Source organism: Vigna radiata, chromosome 7, assembly GCF_000741045.1.
Source record: "Vigna radiata var. radiata cultivar VC1973A chromosome 7, Vradiata_ver6, whole genome shotgun sequence".
NCBI lineage: Eukaryota > Viridiplantae > Streptophyta > Magnoliopsida > Fabales > Fabaceae > Vigna > Vigna radiata.
The window spans coordinates 3314082-3326567 of record NC_028357.1 but is presented as its reverse complement, the minus strand read 5'-3'; the positions used below and the strand labels follow the sequence as shown (position 1 = coordinate 3326567).

Here is a 12486-nt window from a genome sequence, read left to right as displayed (position 1 = left end):
AAAACTTAATATGAATTAGAACACTTACCAAAATTCCACTTTGGCTGGTCAAATATGTTTCTTATCTAGTTGGCTACTTTAGATTTTGAAAGAGTAACAACCATAATAATATTTTCTGGACTAAGAAAAAATTTATAATTCTTTTGAAAAAGACAAAATTATAAATAAAATAAAATTTATAATATAATTTAAAATTTATATTATTGGATATGGCCCAGCACTGTGCACTTAAGTCACAGAGGCCCACTTTCATCTGCAGCCCAAAAACGTTGTTATGTTCTGAGGGGATGAATGCCTTCGTGGCATTCCAAACAAAACAAAAGACGAAGTGAGAGAACAGAGCGAGAGAGGCGAGAGACCACGGAGACGAAACCCGACGGTGGTTGTCGGAGGAACTCAGGCGCGGTGGTAGCCGGAGTTGTAGAAGACGAAAGTAAAGATCGGAGTACACCAAGTATGAAAAACGTAACCTTTTATTATTATATTGAACATCAATAATACTGTTTCTAATATTCTGATACAGCAAAAGGAAAAAGGAGGATGAACTCTATATATAGAGTTCTAAGGAGAACAAAACGGAAAACTAAAAATAAATAAAATAACTGTCTTCGGACAGTTAAGAGAACTGAAAGGTTCTCAATATATATGATAAAAAAATTTACAATATATTTTTGCTACTTGAAGATAGGATGGTATAGGTTAGAACTCAATAATGATTCGTTGGAGAGAGAATATTGTGAACTTCTTTCTTTTGGTAGGGTAAGTAATCTTTTTGCGAACGTTACCAAAAATGTAAACTATTTTTTCTATTTTGTTTTTTCATCTAATCTTCCTTCACCCTCAGTGAAAACCTTGTCTCTCTTATATTGATCAAGACATAAAGCCATGATAATTCGATAATAAATACAAAAAAAAAAATTAGAAAAAAAGAAGCTTAATCTAATATTTTATCTTTTTCATATTACACCTAGTAACCAAAAATACACGTTGCTCCTACATTAGTATTTCATGTTTGAATTATATAAACAAATACCTAAGACCTAAAGAAAAATTAATCAAGTCTATATATTTTTCACAAATAATTTTAATAAATCACATCATAAGTTTTTGATATTTACAAAAGACCATTTGTATAAAACATCTTTCTTTAATCAGGTCACTCTTTTTGCTTTTGAAAAAGTGAAAAAAAAAAGGAATTGATGAAAAATAATAAAGGCAGCAAGTAGGTGTGATTTGTAAAATATACTCTTCCTTACACATTAATAAAATGAATGACAGTTCAGCAATAAACAAAAAAGTAATAGACTTTATTAAAATAAAAAGAGCTTAGTCTAGCTTACATCCAAAATTAAAACCAAGTCCAAATATTTCATAAAAAAACAATTATTTTAAATATATTTCAGGTATTTGAATAGTTTTCTTTATTTTTTGTGGTGAGTAATTTTTTTATTTGGCTCTTATTGTTTTCTTTTATTCTCTCTAAATACTTTTGTTTTGTTTTGTTCTTATAATATACATATTATTTTTTCAGTGATTACTGAATAATTTTCAACGAGACCAATGACTAATAAAAGTACTAAAAAGACTACAAGAATTATTCTACAAAGACTAAAAAAATATTACAGACATCAAAAGTTAAAAAGGAAAATAGAAACCAAAAACAAAACGCAACTATATTTTAAGCACTAAGACTATATTTAAGTTAAAATCTATTTTAATAGGTTACAATTACCTATCCCGAATTTCAACTGTTAGAAGTGAGTTCTAGGCCTAACTCAACCCCACAAAACCGACTTTTAAGGTGAGGTCTGCACCCCACTTATATATTATAAATTGGCCTTATCTCTAGTCGAAACACACCCCCTCACGCCGAGGTATATACATCTCGAGCGTGAGACTAGATATTAATGGGTGGTCCGATAACAGTCCAATAATGGGTGGAACAATATGTCCAACAAATATGACTAGTATAGGCTCTAACTATAGCTCTGATACCATGTTAGAAGTGGGTTTTAGGCCTAACTCAACCCCACAAAACCGGCTTGTAAGGTGAGGTCTGCACCCTACTTATATATTATAAATTGGCCTTATCTCTAGTCGATGTGTTATCTCTATTATTACTGCAAATCACCTATAATAATAACAATATATTTTCTCAATAATATCGAGATATGATTTATTTTCTAACATCAACTCCACAAAAGTATTTATCATTTGTATAACTTTTATAAAAGTTAAATATCTTTTTAATTTTTAAACTTTGAAAAAGTAAAATTTATTATTATTATTTCAAATTTTCATATATTTTAGTTTTAAATTTTTAAAAAATAAATAAATATTGTTTTGATCATGAAATCGAGGTAAGAAATATCTTGAAAGTTTGAATGTTTGTCCTTCTCATTCATTCTACCTATTCATTTAATTAAACTTAAGGTTAATTACTTGCAAAAAGATACTTTAATGTCAAAGTCAGCAAAAATTGAAGAGTTTTAGTAATTAATGCATATTAAATGTCATCACTTATCTTTTTGTTTCAAATTTATATTTATAGATTCCAGAATGAGTTTCAAATTACTAAAGACTTAATTATTTGATAATAATCATACTTTTTCTAAACTTAATCTGGGTTAAATCTAATAATTTTGAAGAGTGACAATTTAATATGTAACTCATAGTCGTTCGGTCTCGAGATGACAATCATGGTTATTTTCGTGAATGCCTAACAATATAGTCTAATATTAATTGAATGATGATACAATACAAATATAATCATTTTAATTCAATAAAATTATTTTTTTAAACAAACTGTATAAATTTAGAAAGTAAAACCATATTTAACTCTTTTTATAAATATGATATTTTTCCAAGAAAAAATTAATAGAGAATAAATGTGTATAAATAATGAAGCAGTCAAGGTCTCTTAACTTCCTTTTGTATTTGTTAAATGTCTTCAATTCCCTGCGAACAGGGTAATTTGCCTTTTCTTTTATAATTCCTTTTTTAATTTTTTTACATGTTAAATGCATCTCAAACTAACATTTGAATTTAAATTTTTGTTTCAAAAACAAACTTGAAATATTGTTTATTACATAAAAAATATAATAGAACTAAATTAAAATAATTATTCATATTATTTTTAAAGTTTGAAAATTAAATTATATAAAAACTATTAAATTCTAATTTTCTATCAATTAGAAAATAAAAACATATTTCACTCTTTTTATAAATATGGTATTTTTTCAAGAAAAAAAAAACATTTTAGGAATCAAAAATCACATTTTAACAAAAGTGTAAATAGAGAATAGGTCTATAAATAATAAAAGCAGTCAAAGCTCCAAAAACGGATAAGACATTAGAAGTGTGGTCATTCTAAGTTTGATTTTAAATCGTTACGAATGTTTAAACTATTGGACAAGATAAAAACATATAATTTTTATGAATGTAATTATATTGTTATAAAATTACACATCTAATTTTTTTTTCAAATATAATTAAAATCGTTTTATAAAATACTAGCAAAACACATGGTTGTGAACTAATTATACCGAATTTAAGAGTATACCTATTGTGGATATTATATTTAGAAAGTAATTCAAAGGATCACTTAATTAAATTATAATTGTCTTGTAACTTTACGTAGTTATGATTGAGTTTTTTTGATAGAAACTTTTGTTTTATTAAGTATTTAAAATATTTTTTATTTTTATTTTACTATTTTTATTTTATTTTTTTAATATTAAGATGATAAGATTTTCTTTTTCAGTGAGATTGAAGAAAAAAGATTAGACGGATTGATAGATGATTTAGAGAATTAGAAAAACAAAAATAAAATTTACATCATTCAATTAATAATATAATCAAATAAAAAATTAATTAAATAAAAATAAAAAATATTTTAAATACTGAAAAAATTAATAAAAAATGAATAAAATCCTCAGTTTTATAAGATATTTAATAAAGGTTTCAATTATTAATGTGAGCCATGAACTCTAGGGAATCCTATGGACAGAAATGTTCTTATTGTCAAATATGACTGTGGATTGCACTCGCATCCCGGCAGTACTTTTAATCACCAAAGAAAAAAGGTTTAAAATATTTTTCGTTTTTGAGAAAAAAAAATGCTTTTTCTTTAAAAAAGAGAAATTACTTTTAAAAGAATCTTTTATAAAGTTGTAACTTCATTGTCAAAATAAGTTCTTCCACACAACATGATATCGAGCAACTTTTTTTTATGATTATAATTCATAAAATTTAATTAATTTTCTTACTTTAATTCCATTCACATTATTAAATTATAACAGTTACGATATTTTCTATTTTAATGTTACGTAGAGTCTCATTATTTTATTTTTTAAAATATAAAATTGTTAATAAATTTTAGTGATCTTAATTTCTGTCAGCATTGTAACATCCCAAAATATAGTAGAGTAAATTTTAAATTTTATATATAATCGGTCTAAATCAAAAGTTGTGTACAATACTACTATAAAAAACTATACAACAACATCTTCTCTGTCTAATGTCTGTTCCAGAAAAACCTCATCTCTTTCTGCTCCCACCCATAGGATGATCATTGCACAGGAAAGAACACCACAACATACAAAACACAAGCATAAACAACAGTGTAAGCTAGTTTAATAAACGAACAATCAATATACTCATCAACTACATTACATACAATCATACATAGTCATTCACCAATAGAAGAGACTTTATGCATGACACTACAACGAATTGACCGTCCAAACTTAAAATGATTGTCGAGCTATGATAAGTTGTGCACTTTTGGTGGCTTCTACTGCTTTGCAAAGCCATTGTCAATGGGTTTCACCCTACCACACTCACAAGATTAGTCTATTCCACGCCTTGGAGCATACTAGAAGCATTCAAAACTAAGACCTTCTTCTACTCCTCACAACATGGATTAATCCTCTCTACTTGAGAATGAAAGACCATTGGAGTTTCAGGATAACCCCCAAGACTGAGTTCCTACATTCATTGTAAACATACTTGAACCCCACTAAGAGGATTCACTTTGGAACTTACTTTCATACTTTGAAACCACTTACTTTCCCTTTGATTCACAACTCATAACTTTGATACTCATATAACTCAAACACAATCATACATCATCCACAAAGAAATAAAACATCTCTCAAATCAATCAAGAACAAAGAAGGAAAAAGTAAACCAAAACCTGGACTAGTCGCTCAGCGACCACACTCGCTGGGTGATATGATCATAGATGGGCAACAATGAAGAGTTTTAAGAGTGACAAGAAGCATAAAAAAAAATGACATAAGTTTTCTTAGGCTTGTATTTTGCCTATTCTAGTTTTTAGTTTCTTTCTCTTTGTTTGGTTGTAAAGAAGTTTATATATTCTTCTTTTCTTTAAGGTACAAGCAATGTGGGACTTCACATAGCTTGGACTTAAAAGAAAGAAGAATAAATAAGTCTCTTCTCCTTTTAGTTGCTTGTATTGCAAGTTAGATCATGTATAGTTCTAGTTTTGATTTCTAGACTAGTTAGGTACCTTATAACCCTTAAGAAGTTGAAGAATTGATAGATGTAGGACTTAGATCACCCTTAGGCACTGTTGTCCAGACTTGAAGGCATTTCAAGTCCCACATCCTTTAGTTCTCTCCACTTACTTCATCTCTTAAGGCTATATAAGCAACCTAAGGTCTCCATTGTACACACACCTTCCAATTTGAATATAAAGAGTGTTTTTGCATTTAATTGCATTACTTTTTAGAGATAGAATTTTCTCTCTTAGTCTCTTTTTGGGTCTTATCTTGTGAAGAGCAAGTGGCGATCCTCCTTGGCATTTATCTTGGATCATTTCAAGTGGCATGCCTTCAAATTCATAAGTTTCCTCTCCTTCCTCTCTTACATTTTTAGTCTTTTAATTTCATATCTTAATTGTTCTTGTTTAGCTCTTAGGCTTATTTCTACCTAGGCATGTTATTCCATATCACTGGGCGACCACAGTGTTCTCTCGCTTTGCAACCCAGCTTGTTGTTCGAGTACACAGACAATGTTTCCAGACCCTAAACCTCTCGCTCAGCGACCCATCTTGTCGTGTGAATAAAACAACATTAATCCCAACTTCATCAAATCAGCTCACCAACCATTTCTCACCATTTACCTACCTTAGACCTCATCTTTTATACCAAAATTGACCTATAACCAAGAGTAACTCTTTTCTACAACAAGTTAATCACAAAATTCACTTTATCAACATCATAACCAACCTCAACAACACTTACAAAAATTCAACATTATTTCAAACCAGTCATCATCATACAATTCATCAATTTCACCACATCACTTCAATTATCACTGACATACCATAACATATTTCATCCAAAATAATTAATTATCCACATACCATTAAACTTATACCATATACTTCAACTTAAAAACAAGGTTTAATCATTCGTTAAGTCCTTTTTTTCGTGTGGAATCTCAATTTGGTCCCTTTCTTTCTGAAAATCTCAATTGGATCCCAAATTTATCAAAATTGGATCAATTTGATCCTTTCTGTTAAATTGTCTTTAACGGAGTTAGTGGTTAGTTGACGTGGCACATTGTAGTCAGTATTTAGGTGACGGGAAGTTGGGCAGATAAAGGCATGTGATTAATTTAATTTTTTAATGAATTAATAACCAAAATTAAATTAAATGAAAAACATAAAGGCACGTGATTAATAAAAATGGCCGTGGGTTGCGCCAGACGACCACGGTTCATCTTCTTCTCCGCGCGCGAGGGAGGACCTCCCCGTGTTCGAGAATGCACCAGTCGCCGCGAGCTATGGCGTCGTCGGCAACTCCAAGCGTCATCAATGCTGCAGCCCAAGCCGTCGCCAACTCCACCGTTCGCCGTCGAGATCGTCGCCGGCAGCCGCCCCAACTCCTACCTTCTTCCTTTTTCGCGTTCGAGGGAGGAAGTCGCCTCTCACCTTGCGACGCCGCCGCTGTCCTCGCCGGAAATGCTTCCTCACCGGCACCACCAACGCCGTTCTCCTTCACTAGCGGCGAAACCCTTTCGCTTTTCCGACACGTGAATCAGAAACGAAACCCAATTCCCAACATTGCGTCATCCGACATCCACACTCTCGCTAACTATCCTTTTTTTTCTTATCATTTTTTACTGTGATGGGTTTTTCTGGTTTTGTGATTACAGTATGCCAAAATGGGTTGGTTTCATCTGAAGCAGGTGAAGGGCCAACAGAACAAGGTATCTGTTGGTTTCATTCTCTGGTGTTTTCTATGTAGTGTAGGTTGAAGAGATGTTCTTGCTTGGAGAAGAGTATAGAACCGTAGTGGACAACAATGATGGTGCCAGTCAGAACAGGAAAAAGATAATGAGTTTAAATGTTTGATTTGTCTGGCTTATTGATAAATATTTGAGCAAATCCTGTGAATGTATCCCGATGGGAGTTGGGGGAATCTACCTATCCTCTATTATCAGTTAAATTTGATGGAATTTACAGGCCTAGAAACTGCATTTTGGGTGCAGTTTTGATTAAGAGGTGAAGCCACAAATCAGATAAACGCAACTATACGCACTCATCATACATTCAGTCATTGATAATCCCCAAATTTTGACACACCAATTTCTGAAATGGCTTGAGGTTTGCTCGAACCCTAGAGGAACTCAGAACCCAATCCCTAATTCAGAACAGTCCCAAATATAATTCCCAATACCATTTTAATTAATCACGTGACTTTATGTTTTTCATTTAATTTAATTTTGGTTATTAATTCATTAAAAAAACTATATTAATCACGTGTCTTTATCTGCCCAACTTCACTCAGCCACGTCACCTAACATATTGACTACAATGTACCACGTCAACTAACTACTAACTCCATTAAAAACAATTTAACGGAAAGGATCCAATTGATCCAATTTTGATAAATTTGGGATCCAATTGAGATTTTCAGAAAGAAAGGGATTAAATTGAGATTCCACGCGAAAAAAGGGACTCAGTGAATGATTAAACCTAAAAACAAATATCTAACTTCCCTCACCTATATCAAACTTACACAACTCTAGAAAATACCCCGACCGTGGCTTACACCGTAAGGAACTTCTAAAAACACCTACAAATCACCGATTGGTGATTGGAGAGAAATCTTAGAACCTAAATTGAGTCAAGAATTGAAGAAGAACACAAATTGACACATGCAACAGAAATTCCTTACAAGATCAAGAATCAAGAAAATGCTACGAAAAGGGAACGAAACTTACTTGCTCAAATGAACAAACTATTCGGGTAGATATGTAGACCTTGACGTCGTGATCGTCTAGGTATCTCATAATAGTCAAACAATTGATCAAACAGTGAGAATTTGTAAAGAAATGGTAGAAATGTTAAGAGAATAGTATTTTAGAGAGATATAATATATTTTAGATAGTTTAGAAAATTTTATTTATATTATAAAATTATTTTATAATAAAATATTCTGTCTCATTATTTTAATATACCTACAACCCTAATACTTTATTTTCTATATTTTTACAAATATATTTTAATATACAAACTTTTCTTTAACTATTTTTATTAATTGAAGTCTTTAAATTTATCAATTTTCTTTTACTAATTTGAACTTTTTTTTTTCAAATTTCACATAAATTCTTTTAAATTATATTTAAACACGTAGACTTGTCTATGGTTCACGTGTTATAATTAAAGTATCAAAAACCAAATTCCGATCAGTGAACAGGGTCATCCAGTTTGGAAAATTTATATTGAATATTGTTCATACATTGGAATTTAATTTCCCGAAAACCGAATTCAAATATGTGAGCAATAGATGAGTTTATTTACATAAACAAAGTTTGAGAATTTATTTGTTTAATTAAAAAGGTTTATTTTAAAAAATTGAAATATATAACATTAGTCTATGCACCCAGTGTATAAAAATATAAAGTACAATTACTATATGCTTTACTTCAAAAATAATTTCTTGATAATAACTAACAACTTGGATGCTTTTAATTTATGAATTTGATGTTTATTTATTATTAAACAAATATTTCTTGAAAGGGGCGAATATTTAAATTTAAAGAAATGGTTGTAATATTATTAAGTTCTCACAATTACGTTCCATCGTTGCTGGAGTGAATATAAATGCTTATGAGAAAGTTTATAATTTGAGTAAGGGAGATAATTGAGGTTACATATATGTCTATTTCTCGATTAGTCAGGATTTTTAATAATTATTTTTTATTTTTTTATTTTAAATTAAATTTTAAAATTATTAAAATATTTTTAGATTTAGAGTTGGTTTTCTATTTTAATAAAAATATTATTGTAACTTAAAATTTGGTACACTTTGTTAAAATATACTAACTGAAAAACCTCCTTACAGAGATTATCAAACCCCACACACACCCAGACCCTATCCACACACCCCTATCTACACACACTCACACACACAAACATTTTTACAGATCATATTTTTAAGTAAAGTAAGTTTATATTTGGTTTATAAATGGTTTCTTCTCTTATGTTTTTTTTTAAGATTTTGTAATCAATTTTGGTGGGTCTAGTTGAGAAAAATATTCTCTTAACTTGTTTTTATCACATATTAAAATTTGGGTTTTTGTACTTCCGTAGGCAAATTTGCCTCATATATTACCAAAGTAGGCAAATTCAAAGTTAAGGGGAAGTCGTGCTACCCCCTAACGACTTCCAAAAGAGAAGTCGTGCCACCATTGCACGACTTCACACTGTTCATATGAACAGTGATGAAGTCGTGCTACCAAAAAANGACTTCAGTGTGTTGTAATCNATTACGTTGGAGNTGTAATNGATTACCAAAGACTAAAGTCNTGCCACCCCTGCACGACTTCAGCTTTGTAGACCAAAACCAGTGTGGTAATCGATTACTTGGACCTTGTAATCGATTACCAGCACTTTGAATTGTGTAATTTGCATGGTAATCGCTTACCAGTGTGTAATGGGAAAAAAATTCCCCTGGTAATCGATTACCACTGGCTTGTAATCGATTACCAGAGTGTTTTAATTGTTGATTGAGGTCTTAGTTGTGTTGTAGATACATTTGCTTTGTTTTTTGTGTTAGAGGACGAAGTTATAATTAAAAAAAAATGAAAAGGTATAAGAAAATTGAAATGAAATATTAATTGTCATTAACTAATTAATTTTTGAATGGATTACAAAATGGTAAGATTAAAACTATTGATGAAATGGACAATTACCCCTATGATGACCTTCGTTGCGGCAGTAAGAGCATTTTCTTGGCTGATCTGGAGTGGACTGATCCATCTCATTACGAATCCTATTTGTAGATGGTCTTCCGGATGCCTTGTGTCGCATTTTAGGATCTGGTATGAAGTTTGGACCTGTATACGCAGACCAATAATCTTCGTTTTGGATTGGGTGGAATTGTACTTCGTATGCCTTGAAAATGTTGGTAAGACTGTAAACTGGGTCGATTACTTGGGTTAGTGGTATATGAGAATTAGCACAAACAGCAACAACGTGATGACATGGGAGACGAGTAGCTTGGAAGTGACCACAATCNCACCACCATTCATTTAGCCTGACCTTATAGGAAACTGGATGTGGGCGATATTGGTGAGGTGTTAAAATTTCTTGAACTTCGAATTCTGAATTTTCACGGTTGTAGCGCTGAACAAGACAATATGCAGATTNTTGTTGATTTTTCCTAATAATATCGGCAATTTCTTCAGGAAATTGGTGGCCTGCTTGTAGCATGTAGTTTGCTTTTAATCCTCGTTCAACAAACCATGATTGTGTCCTCTCAAATGTTTTTCTGATGAGAGCACAAATCGGTAATGAACGTGCTCCCTTTAAAACGGAGTTCATGCACTCAGCAAGATTAGTGGTCATATGTCCATATCTTCTCCCTCCATCAAAAGCTTGAGACCATTTCTGTAATGGAATTTTATCTATCCAAGCAACTTGTTGTGGGTATTGGTTTCTTAGTGCAGTAAGCTTTGCGGTGACAGTAGGTTGCTTGACCTCGTAAGCTGTAAGGACGTAATAAATAAACAAAAAAAAAATGGAAAATGAATTGAAGAAAATATGAACACTAAAATTGGCAGTCAAATAGATAGTGGTAGTACCTAAATTGATGAATTGTTTTTTCANGTCCTGATTTTTGAATTTGTTGTTGAAGTTTGAGGCCAGATGACGTATGCAATAAACAAAGTTCATACCATCTTCTTCCCAACCAACCTCTTCTGATCTTAAAGCGGATAAGATACCCTTTCCTCTGTCAGTGATGATGCAAATATTTTGTCCAGGGCAAACATGTTCTCGAAGTAGTTGAAAGAATCATATCATGGCCTCCTTTGTCTCACCTTCTACAATCGCAAATGCCAATGGGAAAAGATTTCTATTGTCGTCTTGAGCTATGGCGGTCAGCAAAGTTCCATGATATTTCCCCGTTAAAAATGTTCCATCGACTTGTAGAATGGGTTTACAATATTTGAATCCTTGTATGCAAGGACCGAACGACCAAAAAACTCTTTCGAGAATGTAGCAATTATTGTCAATTTCTCCATCAATGTCGACTAGAGAACCAGTGCATTGTAAAATTGTACCTGGGTTTGCATCCTTGACCGCATGTAACCACCTTGGTAGATGGTTATAAGACTCTTCCCAATCACCAAACTCCATCGCAAGAGCCTTTTGTTTTGCGATCCAAGCTTTTTTGTACGACACAGAATATCCGAATCGAGCTTTAATATCTGCTATCAAACTCTTGATGGGAATTGACGGGTTTGTCCTTATAGAATTTGATATGATTGTTGCAATGTGAGTACTATCAAGATTTGTATGATCTTGAGATAGTATGTTAGAGAAACAAGTATGTTGGCCGTCGATGTTTTTGATTTCCCAATATTTACGCACTTTGCTATAGCCTGCCNTCAANNGCCATTGACAACCATTGTGGTATTCTACACATCGAATAACATAAATGTTAGGCTTTAATTCAAGTACGGTGTATTTGTAACCGTTGCTGATGTGATATTGTTTGATTGCAACAATAGTTTCCTCCTTTGATTGGAATTGCATACGGTCATGCAGTTCCGGAATGACAACCTGAGATGACTGTATCATTTGGTCGTCGTCATTATGTTGATCGTGAAGTAAGTTGTCCAATTCATCATCTGTGCTAAAATCATCAACATTATCCAATATCACTGGTTCTTCATCAATGATTTCTGATGATGAAGATGCTCCAAAGTTCCACGATGCCATTATGAAATAGTTGAAGTTGGAAGCAATAGAAGAGCAATAGAGGAGTAATACAAGAGCAATAGAAGAGCAATAGAGGAGTAATACAAGAGCAATAGAAGAGCAATAGAGGAGTAATACAAGAGCAATAGAAGAGCAATAGAGGAGCAATAAAAAAGCAATAGATGTAGGTGAAGAAGAAGATTACAAGACCACAAATAAGTATATAACAGACAACGTAATAATGG

At 31.8% G+C, this 12486-nt stretch overlaps 1 pseudogene; it reads right to left on the bottom strand.

Moving 5' to 3' along the window:
• Positions 1-10207: 10207 nt before the first annotated feature.
• On the bottom strand, positions 10208-12262 carry LOC106765950 (annotated as a pseudogene).
• Positions 12263-12486: the final 224 nt, after the last annotated feature.